Source organism: Plodia interpunctella, chromosome 14 (genome assembly GCF_027563975.2).
Source record: "Plodia interpunctella isolate USDA-ARS_2022_Savannah chromosome 14, ilPloInte3.2, whole genome shotgun sequence".
Classification (NCBI taxonomy): domain Eukaryota; kingdom Metazoa; phylum Arthropoda; class Insecta; order Lepidoptera; family Pyralidae; genus Plodia; species Plodia interpunctella.
Genome location: NC_071307.1, coordinates 8,516,356 through 8,528,674, shown reverse-complemented (window position 1 = coordinate 8,528,674; position 12,319 = coordinate 8,516,356). Strand labels below are relative to the sequence as shown.

The 12,319-nt window shown below is 35.7% G+C and overlaps 1 protein-coding gene across 3 annotated transcripts in view; it reads right to left on the bottom strand.

The window, feature by feature from the left end:
* Positions 1-10,639, bottom strand: part of LOC128675151 (rho-related GTP-binding protein RhoN-like) — a 101,520-nt gene extending 90,881 nt beyond the window's left edge. For 2 of the 3 annotated variants that reach the window (XM_053754336.2, XM_053754338.2), the window contains exon 1: positions 10,450-10,638. The gene's annotated coding sequence lies outside the window, so the exon portion shown is untranslated. Of the gene's footprint in view, positions 1-10,449 lie in introns of all 3 variants that reach the window. The other variant, XM_053754337.2, reaches the window with a different exon arrangement.
* Positions 10,640-12,319: the final 1,680 nt, after the last annotated feature.

Sequence of the window (12,319 nt, the reverse complement as noted above, 5' to 3'; positions counted from 1 at the left end):
CTGCGCTCGGGTAAAACCATAGGTAAATAGATTATACACTTAATCAATCCAAAACCTTCCTCTTGAATCACTCCTATCAACTAAAAACAACCGCATCAAAATCTGTTGCGTAGTTGTAAAGATTTAAGCATACATAGGGACAGACCTAAATACCTACATAATAACAGCGATAAGCTTCATTGTTTTATGCTATGTAGCGATTCATTCATTAAAACACAAGTTACGGAAATAAGTACAATCCCATTTGTATAATTATGGACATTTTCGGACGTAGGTACGTTTAATTTAACCACATTTTACGGACATAATTTGCTTTATATTAAAAAAATATGTTTACGTTTTAAAACCTTAGATAACACGTGTTTGGTGTAAATATTTTTTTATCTAAATTGTACCTCAGGAATGCTGTCAACAAACTGATTACGTCACCTTATGACTATGACCATAGACCATGTTTACCTACACCCTTTTAAAGCGGCATTACTCAGTAAAAGTATTGTATGTATGGCACCTAAAATGTATAACAAAACTCCACAACAAGTTAAAGATCAGAATTTAGATTTATTTATAAAGCACCTCAGGTCCTTGCTGATTGATAAATGTTATTATAATTTGAACGATTTTTTTTTAAATGATAGACTCAGATAAAATTTTAGTTAATTTAGTTACTTTTATTTATTCGATTTTGTTTTGTGGGATGATAGCATGCTCTCAATTTAAATCTGCATACCCGTGGACGGTGAAACATGTAGGATTAAGTTTTTCTTTTAACACCACATTGTAAAAAATGTAAACTCATGTTTTTGCAAATAAATAATCTTTGTCTTTGTCTTTTACTTTATTTTACTTTTACTGTCTGACTCCACAAGTTTTTTTACAAGCTTTTATTTAACTTGCGATGTAAATTATATTATGTCCCTATGTCCTATGTCGATTCGGGTGGAATCTTGCAACTCAATTTTGAAGCAGACATCCGATCCGACTACTTGGCAGTAGGCGATAAGTAGTCGTAAAAGTCATGTCAGATGTCTCTAGGCTTGACTTGTATAAAATCTGACACCAGAACGATAAGAAAGAAAGATTAACAAATGTCAAAACTAAAGTGTCATATTCATATATAAAACTAACCCTATCCATCGAAATACGTAAATGTCCAGGGACGGGTATCTTCCCGGGTAGAATATATCCAGGGGGAAACCCATCTCTGTTATCTTCCAACTCAAGTAACCTCTTTGCCATAAATATCCGTTCATACTCCCAAGTGCACTATCGCAGTAAATATCTTTGCTTGTTAGCTAAAGTTAACGATAACCCGCACTGGGTATGTTCAGAACTAGAATACCAATGTAATAACACATTTTATTTGGTAGAATCACGTTGAAGAACGTTGTCACGATAGTGTTACATAAAACTAAATTAAAGTTCTATGAAACTAATTAGAAAAGAGCTGACGATTTCCAAACATATCTAAGAATATTCTCGATTAAATTCTCTTTTAAATATAAAAAAAAACTATATCTAAATCGGTCCAGCCCATATATAAGTCTGTGGTCCAACCGTTTGGCTGTTACGATGCCACGGACAATTGAGGGCTTACCATCATCTCTTAAAGCGATTAACTTTGCGATCTAAACTGATCTGCATCGCAAATTTCACAGTTCGCAGTTGGTTCTCATGGTCTGTGGTTCTCAGAGCGTTTCGATGGTTTCGACCGCTGCTGTGGCCCCGCTGTCATTACGATCCGTAAATTTTCTTGAGGAAGGAATCATTTACATAAACAGTACTGATTAATTATTATTAGTAAAACAAATTCTTATCTTAGTTAAAATTTGAAAAATTGTAATGAATGAAAAAGCGGTCGAAATTCTGAGAACCAGCCACCATACGTTTAATTTTTAGTAAAAATGCGATTCATTTTAGGTTCCTAAGTTAAACTGAGTTGCATTGGAATCGTTCCGGTTAAGTTAAATAGCGTTGATATTAATATTTCAATTGTTTTCCCGAATATAGGATGCCTTCAAATATCAATCTACCTAAATGCTATTCGAATCGATTACGTTAATAGCCGTTGAACTGTAAAACTGTAAAATGGATTGTAAAATCGTCAGTTTTGTCACTACATAGTTCATAACAATTCACATCCTCTAAGGAAATTCCAATTAAACCAAAATTCCGCTCTGTTTCATCAGGTAACTAAATCCTGACTATCTTAATTATATAATTAATTAGAATATAGTTAACTATATGATGCCCGGGGCTTCGCTCCCGTGGGAATTTTGACATAAAATATAGCTTATAGCAATCTTGGATAATGTACCTTTCCAATGGTGAAAGAATTTTTGAAATCGGTTCGGTAGTTTCGAAGATTACCCACCTGAAACATACAAACTCACAAACGCTTGTACCTCTTTATAATAATTATATGGATTGTAATAATTTTTACGACTATCACAATAATAATACTATAAATGCAAAAGTTTGTAACAAATTATTTATATAACCAATTATATTGAAATTTCGGATGAGAGCATTATAGTTAAACTAGCTGCGCCCAGGGGCTTCGCACCCGTAAGAATTTCGGGATAAAATTCGGATTTCGGATTTCGGGATGTGTTATTCCTGGTTATATTCTACCTCTCTACGGATGAAACCTACACTGAATAATATTACACAAAATGTCTGCAATTTCTTGCAACCTTGATATTGGGACTAACCGACCAACAATCTCCACGCATACTCGACACGATGCATTTAAAATATCAATTAGGTTGTTGTCCGCAAAGGCGATTTGACATCCGTTCTCATGTTTAATGCTACTTATATCTCGCATTACAAGCATATTTTCACGTCATTACCACTTACGATGTAAACAGAACCTCAAAATTTTAGCTAGTTCTGCAATAAACAATACAACGGAGAAAATGAAAATGTGATTTTTATCTTTGCCTTGACTAACTTTAACGATAACCAAAGAATACATACATATATGGTACAAAGTTGTATAGGTAGGTAGGTTTTATTTTATAAACCTACTAGCAAGTAGGTTCCCCCGTTCCGGCTTAGTAAAACAATAATAAATTACTCGTTTAAACCTTCTCCAGGAATCACACATCTTTTGATGAAAACCGTACTAATGCTTCCGGTATAGGTAGTTTTTGAGTTTATCGTGTTATACTGACCTCACAGCGGACCCTGGACTCCGACGCTCAACGACTGCGGAAGAAACCGAGAGCTCAGTTGAGAAAGAAACAGACCCACAGACGCGATAGAGGATTAATTTTATAATACTACGTAAGAATATATAAAGACGTGAATTGTATGTGCGCATAAAAAGCATAGTCACCTGCAAGTCAAATTACCTTGAAATTGGGTGTGTTGATGTGGTGTTGACCGTACAATAATTTGCATGTCCTCAGCATTGTCTGTCTGTGGGTTGACGTGATTTATTCAAGACCATTTCCACGCCACACAAGTCGCCTTGAAGAAATAAATGAAGATATTTTACAAGACATATTTGGTGTCTTGTGGCGCGTGATTCCGCCCTAAAATAGGATCAATCTATATCCACCCGTGAATTTCGTACGAGGCGACTACGGGACACGTAGCCTTGATAACTGATAAGCAGGTTTGTAAAAAAGTCAAATAACACGCTGACTTCGGGTTTCGTGGCGTCACAAAGCCGCGAATACAACCGGGAACAAGAATGAGAGATACTTCTAGAGTCATTTTGTTCACAAGCAAATTGATCGATGGATATTATGACATGCTATGATACAGAATAGTCATGTTATATTTTGCAACAAACCTCATTTTCGGTGGGAATCTATGCTAAATTAAATAACTTTTATACGCAGCATCATCTCAACACTCATAGACATAGACAAGCACTCTGTAGAGGCTGTATGTTAATGGAGAAGGAACCAACAATCGAGATAAAGTGCAGTCTACATTACAGCGTAAAAGGCTGCGTTTACACCGAGGCGTAACGAGCCATGGTAAAATAGAATTAGTCATTCTTATCGACAAAGCTCACCTTATTTGCTCGTTGATATTTAGGTTGTAAATAGGCCTGAACCAACAATACGTGCTTTGGTGTTTATGTGTTAGGACAAAGCGGACTAATGTTTTCATCAGATTCCTTCTAATTAGTGTTCCAAAAAATGTATGTTTAAGATGTAAAGCAAATAGCGAGCAGTGAGTTAATACTACACTAGTACTGTGGGCGAAGTGCGGGTTTGCATTTCATTTCTCACTATCGAATCGATTCGAAGCGAGATGCAGCGAACCAATCACATTGCGCCATTGTGACGCAACGACAACCACACTGCAATGTGATTGGTTCGCTGAGTCTCACTTCGAATCGATTCGATGGTGAGAAGTGAAATGCAAACCTGCGCTAACCCCTCTGTACTGTTTTTAGTGCCGCATCATACTAGTGTCACAGATACTGTGATACTTATGGTAAGGTTCAGTAAGAATCATATTACATTACGGTGTGAGTGTTTGCCCATGCAATAATAAGGCGCCGTTCTAGCTGCATGTTTATTTCATTCGTCGCTACAATGCACTTGCACTCTGTTAGATAGATTTATGTGAACTCCCGTTGTGTACGCGGCCTAAGTTACTTTATATTAATGCTGTTGATTGGAATTGAAACATAAAAGCAACAATACAATTTACTTAAGCTTCATTAATGTTATATAAATATTGTATATATGTATATCTGTTCGCAAAATCCATTCTCAAAATCCAAAATTTTCACACAGATGTCCAAACTTTGGACTTGGAGGATATCCACGGTGTACATGGCGACCCCGTCCATATTAAAACCGGATTGTTTCCCAATATTTTAATAATACCAACACGTACACTAAAGATCCATAAAACATCAGCTGACATATCTCTTTAACAAATGAATCTCAAGTCGAGAGACAAAGTGAAATAGTTTAACCAAGTTAAAAGTTGCCCGAGAATCCGAATAAGTTAAGTTCCTAACTTAAGATTAAATTATTTATGTTGTTCGCTCTTTTGGGGAAAACAGAGGGAGACGTATATATAATAAATCAATCGTAAATCAGCTATAAATTGAAAAAATAACTTGTTATTTTTTAGATTCTCATTCTCAGATATTATATTCTCTTTTTCTCTATCACTGAGCGTATTACTCCCTTACTCTTTCTTCTCCACTTCGCACGGTCTCTAAATCATAGATCCATAACAGCTTAACAATTAGTTTATTAAGATTGGTTTATTAAATCAGTTTTTCCATACTTCAACTCCTTACATTTTAAAAACTTTTCTCGTAAACCTTAACTTATAATAATATCTCATCGTTAAGGTTTATAAAGCCTATCTTTACAAACGACCCCTAAAAGAAAAGAATTAACCTTCAGATTTTATCCTTTAGATTAGAGCGCTACAGACGAGCGACATTGCCGCGGTCGCCGACTGCAGACGTCGACTGATTTGCCGTTCCGAAGAACGTGCCCACTTTCCATAAAAAAACATTCCCATTTTTAGGGAATTTGGAAACGTATAAGCTTTTTCTATGTATGTGAATTTTGGCAGTATATCGTCCATACGCACTTCCTTTAGATACTTATTTCAATGGAAAATCATTGTTTAAAATATTACAGATTTTATGTGGTTTTCTATTGCTACATGCAATGCAAATTTATTAAGCAACTGTATTGATTAAGATAATAGACAAATATATTATACTAGCGGCCCGTCCCGACTTCGCTCGGGTAAAAACACAATAAATTATACACCTAAATCTTCCTCAGGAATCACACTGTCTATTAAAAAATACTGCATCAAGGTCCATTGCGTAGTAAAGATCTAAACATATACGCGGGAAGCTACTTTGTTTTATACTGTGTAGATATTTTCAATAATTTGTGAACTTTTGTTCTATTTGTAGCTGATAGACAAATTGAGTCATCGGCTGTCATCAAAAGATCCCTGAATTACTGAATGACACAGTGCCGTTCACCTGTTAGCTGTTGTCGACAAAATAACGTTCGTCTGAACGAACTCTTAACGGCAAAAAATCATTAATTAGGACGATGGCATACGTGAGGCGAGTACAAAAAATGTCACGTCAAGAAATAATTACACGCCCTAACATAAAACAGGTTATTTGGACAAAGTTACAGCCAGTAATATAATGTAATAAAGTTGGTACCTTTTCGCAATAAATGCCGTCGGTTACCCCTAATTAACTGAGCTGTAAATAAGTATGGTTTTAGTTGCTTACTTTTGAGTAATACACTTGAGTGTCATGTAGGTAATATCTATATATAATAGTAAAAATTAAATCTATAGTGAAAATAAAATGTTCACTAGATCAAATGTTCACAGGATCTTGGATCTAGTGAAAATTATCAATTATTTCGATAATGCCACACGTTATGTATGCCACTATACAAACTGCAAGTCTGGTTTGGCATTAGCTGCTATCGACCTCTTTACAATACTATACACTTATATAAAAGTATGCTTCTATTTTTTAAAGATATCTGTGCATCCAACACATAACAAAAAAAAATACCGTGCTGTTGAGGAGTTTCCTCGTTGTGAGCCAATCCTGGGCGCACCATCAGCTCATACTTATAATAGTAATGCATTGTCACAGAAACTGTTATAAATTTCTTTCTTTCTCACGTGAGCACGAGTAGGATTCAAACCTAGGCCCTTTGGATAGCGTCTTACCCATTGCACCACCACAGCTCCGTCCTTGGCTCCGTCTATTTGAAATTAATTTAAAATATTCATCGTATCTATATCTACCACTTATGACCAATCAATGAAACAAAATATATTTGCCTTGAACTCAATAGAAGGAAACTATTAGAACACGTGACAACTATTATATACACTCGGCAATTGTACTAGATTGTCACACATATCCCATTTCGTCACTCTGTGGGAGTGTGACGAAATTAGACTGTGTTTTCAAAGTTCTGGAAAGAAATTATAGTTTTGTGACAAATAATTATTTCAACCGTAGTAGTAATTATTTCAACAGTAGAGATAATATTGATGTAAAAATACTTATTTCGATAGATTAAAAGTTTCGTATGAAAATTGGCCAAAACTGAAAGTTCTGCTAAATTAATAAAAAATTAAAATATTAATGCGAAAGTTTGTGAGGATTGTTATCAAATTTGGTACACGGGTAGATTATAACCTGTAACAACACATAAGGTACTTTTTATTCCGAAATTCCCACAGGAGCGAAGCCCCGGGGCGCAGCTAGTATTATATTATTATATATTATATAGGAAGTAGTATTCTACTTCCAGTACAATGGTACCGGAAGTAGAATACTGTGGAAGTGTAATGACACTACATATAATATTATAATATGATAACACCACACAGTTTCTTCGTTTTATGTAGTACGTCATTCACAGATACTTACATACTAACATAGGTTTTAATTTACATTGCCCTTGCTGTCAATTAGTAGACCGTAATGATTATCAGTCTCTCACGAGATCGAAGGGACTGGGTTGCCATTTCCGCTCCAGAAATCTTAGTGAGATTAGAAATCTAACCTAAATGTGGTCTAATATGTAAGTTCTTTAATAAAACTTGAATCTTCGGCTTCGCTCGCGTTAATTTTCCGGGATGAAAGGTATCCTATGTCCTTCTACACACTTCAAACTATATGTATGCAAAATTTCAAGAAGATTGGTTTAGTAGATAGATCGTGAAAAGGTAACAAACCAACTTGTTCTCGCATTTATAATATTAATAGTTTGGATTATTCATTTCATAAAAATGACTCATAGATAATAGAATCTGTATAAAGGAATGACTATTTTCGGTTTTTTCAGATATAAAGTCATACCTCTATAATTTTTATTCGTTGCTGCATTGCATTTTTTTTAACCTTTTGCATGTCGGTCACTGATTGAACAGTGAGCAGCATTGAATTTTTATTAATCTTATTTCGTAAATATATTAATTAAAAAAAAATGTGGTTCCTAGTTAAATTGTTAACTGTGTCACAGAATACACAATACGAGTAGTATAAATAACTGTTCTAAATTTGAATTAGACAAGCGGTCGCCGGCGATTCCTTGATAAGGGCTAAATCTCCACTATCTCAATGAAGTCTGTCAGTAGTGTACCTGGACACGGGAAGTATAAACATGCGATTCCCTACACTATACTGGTAGGGAGATTAATATACCTACTAGGCGATTTAGAATCATTCTCATCAGCTCAGCTCGTCTTCTGTCCACTACTGATTTAAATGTTGTCTGTGAATAACTTAATAGAATGAACACTTTCGCGTGTTCAACTTACGACTGGTCCGCGAAATATAAACCTTTGTATTTTGGAAATTTGTCCGGCTCTGATTTCATGATCGGCCACCGGCCTAACATTAATCCTCTCTGGGAATGCGGTTATTGCATATCAGCCAATGCTAAGTGTCCCGCATATAAAGTTCTGCTATTCTCTCTTCTATGCTATTGTCGACTGTTAAGGCATGTGTCTGTTGATCAGCTACGGGCCACGTACACAGATATACAGTGCACGTGGCCCGTAGCTGATCAACAGGGTGAACCGATTTGGATGCGGTTTTTTATTTGATAGCTAATTTTTATGCTGTGATATGTTTGATTAAAATCGGTTCAGCCGTTCAAAAGTTGTAGCGTTGTAAATTTGTAGAGTAATTAATTTTGTAGGTCGGGTTTTTTTTTTTTAATTTGTCTAACAAATAAACTTGTTGAACAAGCCATTGATCCAAAGTCCCAAACCGACTCATACAAATTTAGGTTATCATTTGTATACCGCCTTCTGTACATACATAGAATTAACATTATTAACAATATTTAATCATTCTCGTTTGATAACAATTGATATCTAATCTTATCTTGCGAAAGTAAATAGTAATTTCAGCATATTAACGCACATTATATACATTTTTATTTTGCGTGTGGTTCCGCCCTAGTATAGGATCACTCAATATCCTCCCGTGGATATCGTACAAGGCGACTAAGGGACTAGGCACCTGATAAACAATAGCATTCCCAGGGAGGGTTGACGCCAGGCAGGCGACCGGATGTATGTAAGTTAGTTTAATAAAGTTGATTAACGCATTTTTTTCTTGCCTTAACTTTTTTCTATACAAATAACATACATAGGTAAAACAAGGTATTTCTATATCTTTAATACAAATTATAAAAATCTAAATTGTTACATAGGTAGGTACCTAGTGTTTTTTATTAATTTATCATCATCTTATTACTAACATTACAGTAGGGAACTGTTGCGTTATTATTGTGCCCTATTTTTATGAATTATTAGCTTTTGCCCACATCTTCGTGTGTGAGTAAAATTCCGTTTCCCGTGGGAATTTCAGGAAATCCCCTACACTGTCCTAGGAATCTACACACCGAATTTCAGCTTTCTACGCCCAGTGGTTTCCGCTGTCTATAAGTCAGTCCTTCAGTCACTCAGTAACGCAAGTGTTTTATATAAACAGATTATTGGGATTTTTAATTGCGTAGATACAATAAGAATCATACAATTATAATAGGGGTACACAGTATGCTATCGACAAAATTTTATTACTGGGTTTTTATGTTACAACATCGGTTATTTGCGCCAATTACTTGGTAATTACACTTTTTCACATTTTATCTTTACCAAAATAACATGTGAACTTATCGTGATTCAAGTGAAAAATTGAATAAAAAAAAAGGAAAACAGCTAATAAAGGAGAGGACGTATAATATCTTTTATCTATTGTACATAAAATTGAAGGTAGCTAGAGATAAGTACTAGACACGATAGAAACTACTTGCCCAGTGCTTATTGTGAGCCAAAATATTTGTGGAAAATTCAAAATTCTGCTTGCTATTGTACCAATATTGAACGTGATTGTATAGATGTTTGTTTGTCACTCAATCGGGCCTCTGCTGAAAGGATTTCAATGTTAGAATGTTAGAACCTGAAATAACAGGCACAGGCAATTTCATCCCGAATTCCTCAAATACGGTAGGTACGCTGGTATAAAGCAAAAAGATTTTGTTTTATACTAGCTAATGTTAACAAGTTTATTTGTAAGACAAATTAAAAAAACCCCGTCTTTCAATATTCATTTCGCTACAACTTTTGAACGGCTAAACAGATTTTCATGAAACATGGCTAAGAACACCCGGTATAAAATTATCTACGACAGAAAAAAAAACTAAACGAAAATCGGTTCATCCGTTTGTGAGGGACATAGACAGATACACAGACAGACTCGTTAAACTTATAACCCTCTTTTTGAGTCGGGGGTTAAAAATAGGGCAAAAAACACGTGCAATAGGACGCAATACCAATAACATTCCCACGGTTGACCGAGCGAAAAACTGGTTCGAAGTTGCATACCAAAAGCGAATCGCTCATATCCTTTAGTCAATCATAAGGTAACTGGCCACTTACCTTTCAAATCCGGGAAAAAGGAAAAAATCAGTACAACACTACGTCACTCGAAATTTAAAAGCACATGTTTTTTTTACTTCACTTTAGTAACACATTCGATTAGCACTCGCGCAAGCCGGCCGCGAACTACAGAAACGAAACACGTCTCCCTACAACGGAGTCTCCGACGACACTGACAGGCATTTGCCCAGTTGAATGTGGAGCTCCATTCTCGAATACTACAAACTACGGCCATTCAGGTATGTGAACAACCTCGGCGACGAGATAACTCCGTTCTAAATCCATCCATAAAACTAAGCGTATAGCGTTTATAATCCTTCAGCTTCGTGCTACTGATAAGGCTGCGTCGATATCAGCGCTGCGTCTAGGATTCCACAGTGAGGGAGGAATAGAATAAAGAAAGAGATAGGTATAGTTTGACATTAAGATGATTGGACCGTGAAATTTTTATATTCAGTTTGCAAAAGCGCATCGCGAACAAACCTAGCTCGGTATTGTTCGTTGGATAGGTCTTTGTTTTATAGTTTCCTAGGCTTCATTAAGTGAATTCCCGTGGGATTGTGTTGGCATAGTAATAGGTTTCTCATTAATTATGAGACTGTAAGTTGGTTGACTGTAAGTTGCTCTAAGAAGATGGCTTCGTATACAAGAGATCAGAGCTTGTTATATTTTAAAATAATTGTCTTCTTCTTAGTCGTACCTATTCCTCATGGCTGATGGTTACGTGAAATGAAACACACACAACAATTTTCTTGGCATTATTAATGGAGTGGTTTGCCATTGCCTTATCCATTTCACACACAGATGTTTTCCTTCACCGGAAGCAAGTGGTGGACGATGAAAACTATATATGTGTCAGATTGTTATACAAACTCATACATGAGTTGGATTCGAACCTGCGACCTTTCGAGTTTCGAAATAGGTAATTGTAATTTGTGACAATTTTGCATATGATGTTATGTTCAACCAAACAATGGTTGGGAAAATTAATTGTGAAATTGATGTTTGTTGATTGTTTCCGTGAGACCTCCTAACCCGGCCAGCGGTCCAGTATGGTTTACAAAATAAACTAAATAAACACATTTGTTTATCGTAGAGATATCGTGATGAAACATGTACAGTCCACAGCACATCCAATTACCCCGAAATAACCTCTATCGCGCAACAATTTACAATTAATTTGGGTAGGTTGATGTGCTATGTAAGGAGGATAAGGATGTAAAGAAAATTATTTAATTCGTCACATAACTTACATAAACCAATTAATTAGTTGCAAGTTAATTTAAATATATTTACAGCAGAATCTTATTAAAATTCCGACACCCTTTTTACAACAAAGACCCAAACTAAATGCATTTCTCTCGCTGCACAAGTGCACAGTCGTCGGTTCTCAAAGACGTTATGCAGACAAGCAATTAAGATGCATAAAAGTGCATTTTAGGGTACCGTACCACAGAGAGTAAAGAGGGACCATATTTTTAAGGCTCCATTGTCAGTCCGACTGTCATCTGCTGTATTACATCATCCGTGATGAATCAACAATTGAAATATTCACAAATCGTCTGTCCGCCTGTCACCAGGCCGTAACTCATGAACCGTGATATCCAGACAGTTAAAAATCTCAAAGATTTTTAACTGTCTTGTTGCCGTTATAAGAATGCCTTACATATTATAAAACCAAGTAATCTACCACGTTTGTCTGTCTGTTCGCTATAAACTCAAAAACTACTGCACGGATTTTCATGCGGTTTTCACCAATAGATAGTGTGATTCCTAATTAAGGTTTAGGGGTATTTAAGGCGGCTCACATAAACCAATTTTAATTAATTTTAATTTTGCCCGTCTTTACGGATGGTAATGTTACGGAACC